A 9,489-nucleotide genomic window follows, 5' to 3' on the forward strand; every position below is an offset into this window, starting at 1 on the left:
AATGAAAAATAATGGACACGTTTCTCTTTATATGGTTACGAGTTTGTCAAATTTGTCACGTGATATGCAAATGAGATGCTCTGGTTAAGAATAAAAAAGGCACAGGTTTTAAGAAACTGGGAAGTTTAAATTTGGACGTGAAAGAAACAATCTTGTGAGCAGTAAGTCGTATTTTGAAGTTGAGAGTTTACACAGCAGTGTGTCGAACGTTGGTGCTGAATATTTGCTGAATAGTGACTAAAACAATCAAATGTGTATTTATGAAAGCGGACACGACCTTTTGTTATTTTCTGTTCTTGATTTTAGGATACAAAATGAATATTTTTTGTGAAAATAAAATTACGAAACGAAAACACAAGACTTGTCTCCCTTGTTTTATACTCTTTTATTTTGTGTTGATATTTTTGTTTTTCTTGCTTCCGTGAGAAAACGAAAACTTTGGTTGGTTAATAAAATTTTATTAAAATAAATTATGAATTCATTTTGTATTTTCGATTTTTAAAAATTTTCCTTTATATTATCTAAATGTTCATTTCATCTCAAGGGTTCCAATTTTTAATAGGAAAACATCGGCCATGCTTCTAATTTTGGTTAATTATTAACTCTAAAGTTACAATCAGGATTCGGTTCTGAGACTCGCTCAACAACAGCACGTTTCTGCCCTCTTCTTCTCCAATCGACCACACCTGGCCTATTGCCACCAATGTCACACTGCACAATCTGAACATCAGCAACACGAAATACTTTTCAAGAGAAAACGTTCATGACTCTTTTCTTTTTTCCACCCCCAGGGAATTTTTCCCAGCTTTTATATCCTCCTATCTAGAAAATAAAAAAAGGAAGAGACGAGAGGAAAAAATAGCTTCTCCCATCATGTCCTTGCCTTCCCAAGATACCCTTCGTGTAAATAAATACCTTTTACTTCTTCTTTCCCAAATGCAGATATGCCCGGTACGTTTTTTTTTTTTTTTCTAACCATATACCCCACATTAACTATTATTAATTGATAGTAATAATAATCCCGACTAAGGTAAAAAGGTAATCTGGAGGAAAGAGAGAGCCTGTTTCCTCCGTTTAACTATAGGTGGCATTACTGTCTGTCCACCCAGTTATGGGAGCACAAAATCTATATAATGGCACTCTTGAAATAAAAATAAATGTTTGTTTTATATTTTAATTTTAAACGTGTTCTTTTTTTTTGCAAACATATTTAAGTTTTTTTTTTTTTTTTTCAAACAACATTTAAAAAAAAAAGGGAGTGTCCATACATAAAAAAAGATAAAAGAAAAAACGTTGATTTTTTTTATTATTATTATTATAAGAGCGTAAAAGATACTCGCGGAAAAACGGTTGTACCCATAAATATGTTTAGAAGAAAAATATAGCAAAAACATTTAGTTTATGCTTGCAAAAAAAAAAAAAGAAAAAGAAAAAAAAAAGAAACGTAAAAACACAAAAAAAAACCGTAAATGTTTGAAAATAAACAAGCAACAAAACGTAAATGTTTGGAAAAAGAAAACTTAAATATGTTTGCAAAAACAAAAAAAATAAAAACGTAAATATGTTTGCAAGAAAAAAAAAACGTAAATATGTTTGCAAGAAAAAAAAACACGTTTAAAATTAAAATATAACAAAAACATGTATTTTTATTTCAAGAGTGCCATTATATAGATTTTGTGCTTCCGTAACTGGGTGGACAGACAGTAACGCCACCTATAGTCAAACGAAGGAAACAGGCTCTCTCTTTCTTCCAGATTTACCGGTAAAAATAATTATAGTGCCTTGTAGCAGCTGATACTCGCTACATACAGACAGAAGCTTTGGCCAAGATCAAAGTGTAGTATCTGTTCTTCAGATGCTGCACTTCCATTTCTCGTTCTCTTTCAGTGGAGGAGAAATCCTTCACGATTGAGACAATTTTTATTTTTGTACCTTTTCTCCACGTTAAAAAACGACCCTGGTGTCTCTAACTCTGTCCCGTGGGGAGGCATTGTAAATAGGTAGATACAGACAGAAGCTACTTCTCATGACTTCGAGATTTGAAATCCATTTATTTCTGGCTTGTCCAATCACAAGCCAGCTATTTATCATGTCGCAGAGTATATAAATGGCTCATGAACTCAAGATTTTTGTGAATCTTTTTTTTTTTTAGATCAATCAAAAAGCATTAAAACCTACCTAACACACACAAAAAAATTAACTACACTTTTTTTTTTTTTTTTAAACTGTGTTATTTCATATGTTCGCAAAAAAAGATTCCTCCGCAATGTGATAAGCCTATTCACTACACGTATGTGCATATGAACGTATCATGTTAGAAAGCATCACTGAAGGCGGTGAAAATGGCGTCAAATAGTCCCAGGGTTTAGGGGTTCATTCCATACAAACAGTAAATTTGCAACGGGTTTGATTATCTGATTCATTGTCAGCGACCTCGAATAACCCTAAAAATCCAAATTAGAGTGGTCGATGTTCTGTTGTAGCGTAAGGTAACACTTGCCAATATTATTTTTAATGTGAGGTTGTGCCTTGGTAAAAATCTTCTATTAATTGGCGATCTCGTTAAATTTACTTTTAATGGTCCCATTAATAACCTACTGCTTTTGACTTCAAGAGATGCTTGCATCTGCAACCTCCGTCCTAAACACTGATAGATCCCGATTATAAATTGATGAATGAACATCGCTCACACCCTTACAAGTAGTGACTCCTGGCCAAAGTGGTGATCCTACCGCGAGTTCTATAGTATGAACGATAATGAAACATTTACAATAGGGTATTTTTTTCAGAAAAAAAAAATACTTATCAGTTTATATTGATGTTGGTTATATTCAGGTAGCGTTTCCTCTGATTTACTGCGGTGCGTCATTGGAACCGGTGAAGAGGCAAAAAAGTACCTTTGCTTTTATGTTCCTTTTTACAATGCCTCCCCACGGGACAGAGTTAGACACCAGGGTCATTTTTTAACGTGGAGAAAAGGAACAAAAATAAAAAATTGTCTCAGTCGTGAAGGATTTCTCCTCCACTGACAGAGAACAAGAAATTGAAGTGCAGCATCTTAAGAACAGATACTACACTGTGATCTTGTCCTGACGATGTTATTAACACTACTTGTGTAGTTGTGTACTTGTGCTATTAAAAATGCAAAGACTAATGGTGTAATTTTTATCTGTATAATTTTGTTATTTTCATTCTATGCTTTTCAATAATGTTCTTTGTTTATATTTTATTTCAATAAATCACTTCCAAAAACAAATACTGAATAACAACAAAAAATAAAAAAAATAAAAATAACCGAGAAAAAAAAGGCCTTGTAACCGGTTCCGGTAGCGCCACGCAGAAAATTAGGGAAGACACTGGCTGACTATAACCTTGTTTTTTTTTTTTTTTTATCTAAATAGACAAGTAATTTATTGATATGTTCTAAGGTGGCCTATTATTCGGACAATCCAAGATAAAGTATTCCATGAAAGGAATAAATAAATATACACTGTGGTTTGAATACTGAAAGAGAAGTTTATTTACATATTTACATAGAGATAAATACAGCACGTTAATGTTCAGGAGAAAGTCTCTGTTTTTTAAGGGTCTGGTGAAAACCGGTGACTCAGTTCCTTATGTAGAATGTTCCGGGTTGGTTACCTATCTCCACATAACACCTTCCCCCAAGTCAATTTCTCCTGGGAGAATTTTGCTTAATACCATTTGTTTTTAGGTCTGGAGCTCAGTTGGTTAACTTTTCTTTTCACCCTTGTACTTTTTCTCCTCAATACCGTGTGAGGGGGTGGAGCTGGTGGTGAAACTGGTACTCTCTGACATGCAGTAGAAGATACTACTCTCGGAGTAGGTTGTGCTATGGGTAGAGAAATATTAAGAGTCATACAATACCTCTAAGGGCAGTTCATTATCTTCTGCCTGTTTGTAGTAGTCAATGTGTTGAGGTTGTAGCTGATTCATATGCCTGCGACAATCAAATTTACTACTTACCAAATATAGCATGTGCCCAATTCTTTTCATAATCATCCCCTCCCCCCCAAAAAAGCTTTTCACAGTCCTATAGTTCAAGAAGAATATTTTGTCACCAGGTTTGTAGAACCTTGTCGAATGATTTTCTCTCATTGCTGTTCTCAGTTGCATTTGGTAAAATCCTGTCAAATACGGATCTGATTTTCCATGCAAACATTAGTTCAGCTGGTGACAAACTGGCATTCGTGTTTGGGTTAGGAGTGACCCTGTATACAGACAAAAAAATTTCAAGACTCTACTCATCAGTGTCCATTCCTTGGTGTTTTTTTAAAGCTCGTTTGGATGTATCAACAAATCTCTCTGCCAGGCCGTTTGACCTTGGATGGTATATTGCAGTTGTTAAATGTTCAATGGATAGTGCCTTGCAAAATTCTTCAAACTCTTTGTTGGTAAACTGGGTGCCGTTGTCACTGACAATAGTTTTAGGTACTCCAAAACGACTGAAGAAATGTCTTAATGCATCTATAGTACTAGTCGATGTCGGATGTTTACACTTAAGCACTTCTGGCCATTTTGTAAAGCTGTCGACAACCAGTAAGAAGTAATGTCCATTCAGCGGACCTGCATAGTCAATGTGTAACCGCATCCATGGTGCATCTGTCTTCGGCCGTGGTTGTATCTGTACAGGTGGTGCATTTGCTGCTAGCTGACATTCTCAACATTCTCTTACCATTTTTTCAATGTCCCGGTCCATATTAGGCCAATGTGTATATCCGCACATGAAGGCCTTCTTTCTGGACATGCCTGGATGACCGCTATGGAATTCTTTTAGCATTCTCTTTTGCAGTGTGGTCGGTATGACGACTCTGTCTGCATACAATAAAGTCTGTGATCAAATCGAAAATGGCAAAAAATTTTAGTCTTTCTTTGACTTGTCATTTAGCTGCACCTGGTTTTCGTTCTTACAATGAATTCGGCTGTTTCTGCTGCCTTATTCATGCCATCCAGAGTCACTGGTAACTCTCGAATCATGTTGCACATTAGTTCAGAGTATTTTGTTTCCGCTCTCAATGCAGCTATCACTGTGTCCTCTAAAGGTTCTGCACACTTTTGAATCAATCTGGATAGTCCATCTGCATGTTTGATATTTTTGAATGAAATGCACTCCATTTTAAAATTATAATTCAAAAAAATTATGCTCAATCGTTGAAGTTTGTTTGCTGTGTGAGTGGGTATGCCTTTTTTTAGATCCAAAAATAGTCAAAAAGGGTTTGTGGTCAGTCTGCAACGTAAAAATCCTGCCATGAATAAATCTATGGAATTTTCTAATTGCATAAATTATTGCTAAACTTTCTTTTTCAATTTGAGAATAGTTTCTCTCTGCAGGCAAAAGTGATCTGGAAGCATGAACTTTTGGCTTCGTTGATTAATCTTCCAGTCTATGGAGAAGTACTGCTCCTATATCATAATCACTTGCATCTGACGCCACAATCAATTCCTTCTGTGGATCGAAGTGTGCCAGTGCTAAATCAGATAGCAAGCATTTCTTAATCTCTTCAAATGCACTTTGGCACTCGTTTGACCAAATCCACTTTCGTCCTTTTTTTAATAATTTGTTCAAAGGTTCTCTCAACTTATGCCTCTTGGGGATATAGATAGCATAATATTGTACTAAATCCAAAAAAGATTGTAACTGAGCAACATTGCTAGGTACTGGCATCCTCTCAATGGTTTTTGTTCTCTGAAGATCCGGTATTCTGCCTTGGCTGTCAATGATTTGACCCAGATATTTTATCTGTTTTAAAAAAATCACATTTTTCGGCACTCAATTTAAAACCAAATTCCTCAATTCTTTGGAAAAATGTTCCGATATGCTCGGCAAGCATTGTGTCCATTATTTGCTGAAATAACGCTGAAGCTACTTTCAAACCAAAATGGAGCCTTTTGAGTCTGAAGAGTCCTAAATGTGTATTAATACACAAATACTTCGAACATTCTTCACTGACTTTTACCTGAAGGTAAGCCTCAGATAAATCAATTTGGGAGAGAATTTTCCTTCCATTCAGTTTTGAAAAAATGTCTTCAGAGGATGGGAGTCGATAACTATAATCCATACGACAGTCATTGAGGCCTGTAGAAAAATCGGCACATACCTGAATCCTCTTATTTTTCTTTTTAACATATACAGTGGGGCTTGCCCACTCAGAATAGTCAACTTTTTCGACTACACCATTTTTTTGCAGTCTCTGCAGTTCAATTTCATTATCTTCTTTTGAAGAAAAAGGCACGTTTCTTTTTGGCTTAGAAAACAGGTTTCACATTTTGTTTTAGTTCAAAATTTACTTCAGTCTTAGTACACATACCTAACCCCTCAGAAAAAAAACCCTACTAATTCACTTTTTAAGACCGTAAGAAAATGTTTATAGAAATTAGAAGAAATCAAAAGAAAGAAATGGTTATAGAAACTAGAAGAAATTAAAAGAAAGAAATGGCGAAAGCACCAGAAAACGAATTGAAGCGTAGAAATTAGGAACTCATCATTTCTGACAAATCTACAACAGTGTAGTAAATCATAGCCAATCAACCCCCCCCCACTATTCAACGATCATGGGGTTGCTTGCACGGCAATTGAAAAGGCTAACATGTTTGGCTCAAACTCTACTTTGGACCCAGCAAACCACTTTGTCCCTCATTTACTTTTGTGGGAAAAAAACACACTAGATGATTTGAAAATCATCCCTTCTCAAGTGTACGATATAAAAAAAAAAACCTAGACATCTCGAAAATATGCTGACCTAATCTCATCCCAACTGTACTATTTAAAAAATGCTCAGCTGAGGTTGCTCCAGTTCTCTCCAAACTTGTCTAGAAATGCCTTTACAAATTTTGCTTTCCGGACTGCTGGAAAACTACTTCTGTAGTATCAGTTTACAAGAATTCTGACGAAAAATCTGACCCTATAAATTATCACACCATTAGCCTCCTCCATCTTTTTGCTGAAATATTTGAGTCTATAATTAATTACGCCATACTCCATCACCTTACAGTTGCTAAACTTCTGTCCAATCAACAATATCAATTTACACAAACCTGTTTTACTGCAGATATCATAACTGTAATCTCTGAATGCATATAGCATACACGGGTTTAAGCAAGGGAAGGTAGGGCAGTAGCCATAGATATATCTAAGGCTTTTGACAGGGTATGGTATGAGGGTCGTCTCGGGAAAATCAGATCATATGGTATTATTGGACGAATACTTGACATAATTAAATCCTTCTTATGTACAAAAGGAATTCAAATTGTCCTTGATGGACGTACGTCAAAACAATATGATATAAATGTGGGTGCGCCTCAAGGGTCGATCCTTGGACCTTAATTATCCCTGATATTCATAAATGACCTCTCTGATAAAATTGTTTCTAAGAGTGTATATTTGCTGAGAACACACTCTATGGCAGGCACGAGGGTAAAACAAATGAACACATATCTAAGGCAATAGCGGAAACCCTAGATGAGGACATCCAGTCTGTAGTGAAATGGGGACAAAAATGGATGGTCACATTCAATGCTGCAAAGACTAGGCTTCTTTCTTGTAATAATTAGAAGAAACCGGGTTTGTATTACTGTACACATAGATTCGAAAAAGTTGTCAAAAAACAAATATATAACAAATAAATGTTATCAAAGGCAAGATAAATTACTTTTCTGCCAAACTGGATATATTTTTTGTGTTTTTATTCAATGTAACATATTTATTCAGCTCGAAAAACATACAGTGTTTACCGATGTATTCGAAAATTCAAGATGGCGTCTCACACCCTCTTTAACACCGTAAGTATGGAAAAAGGTGTTATAAAAAAAAACTATACAAAATACTATTAAAAACCTGCCGAATATATGTCAACCTATGTCACGGTAACATATATTGAGCGAGTTTTTAACAGAATTTATCCGGTTTTTTATTTATAACATCTTTTCCCACACTTACCGTGTTAAAGAGAGAATAAGACGCCATCTTGAACGTTCCAATACATCGCTAAACCCTGTATGGTTTTCGAGCTGAATAAACATGTTATATTGAGTAAAAACACGAAAAATATATCCAGTTTGGTAGAAAAGTAACTTATCTTGCCTTTGATAACATTTATTTGTTATATATTTGTTTTTTGACAACTTTTTCGAATCTATGTGTACAGTAATACAAACCCAAGAAACCTTCTTAATCACTAATAGCTATGGCTAAAGATATATTACATGAAAGTATTCCGTTCAAACTCCTTGGTTTAACATTCACAGGGAACATGAGTTGGCACAGATACATCGAGGGCATTACCACGGCTGCTACAAGTAAAGTGGCTCTCTCCTCTCCCATAAAGAGGCTTGCCTTTTTTCTGTTGTTCTTAGCCTTCGTGCCAAGAAATACAATAAAGTTACTTACACATTAAAGTATTCTGTACCTCTACAAGGCTACCATTCGACCATGTATGAGGTATTGTTGTCACATTTATTCTGGTGCATCTGATACTAGTCTCTCACTTCTGGACAAAGTTCAAAATAGAGTCGCCAGCCTGGTCCTGACCTGTCAGCTCGGCTTCAGCCTCTTTCGCCGCTACAAAATGTCGCATCCCTCTTCCTGTTCTATAAGTATTTTAATGGTGGATGCTTTGAGCCCTTGTACCCCCAACATAAATACCCCCGACAAACCTGACAAGTAACAAAATCCTCCCAGTAGAGATTTCTAGATGTAAGAAAGCCTCGTTCCAGGCAATGTTTTAAACCAAACGTCGCTGTTAGTTTTAGTTTGGATAGAAACGAGGTGTTGTTTTTATTTTTTATTTTTTTTTTTTTCAATTAACTTTAAACTTTCAAACTTTATTAAAAAGAAAGTATTTTTGTAGATCAGGAGGTCCACCTCCACAATTTTGTTTTAAATGACGACTTGTATAGATTTCCGACTATACTGAATACGGAAATCGGATTGAAAATTTGCAGAAACAAGTAGTTATCGAGATATAAAAAGTTGTTTTATGCATTGTATAGATTTGTTTATGGCGCGTGCACGCGCGTAAAAAAGATGGCCGCTAAAGAATACAACGCATAATACAACTTTTCATATCTCGATAACCACTTATTTCTGCAAAATCTCAATGCGATTTCCGTATTTAGCATAGTCGAAAACCTTTTAAAGTCGTCATTTAAAAGAAAATTGTGGATGTGGACCTAATCTAAAAATTTACCAAAAACAAAAAAAACAAAAAAAGAAATAAACAAACAAAAACAAAAAAAAGAAACAAACAAAAAAACAAAAAAAGAAACAAACAAAAAAAAAACATCTCGCGTTTGTTTTTTTTTGTTGTTTTTTTTTTGTTTTTTTTAATTAAATATAAAACTAACATTGATATTTGACTTTAAATATTTTCGGGGACGATTTTTTCGCATACACCGCCATATTCACAGTCTCGCAGAAACAAGAGGATGCCAAAGTAAAACAAAGCCTTTTTAAGTATAAAATAAGTTTGT

The sequence above is a fragment of the Euprymna scolopes genome, chromosome 45 (assembly GCF_053919585.1).
Source record: "Euprymna scolopes isolate OS-2025 chromosome 45, ASM5391958v1, whole genome shotgun sequence".
In the NCBI taxonomy this organism is placed as follows: Eukaryota; Metazoa; Mollusca; class Cephalopoda; order Sepiida; family Sepiolidae; genus Euprymna; species Euprymna scolopes.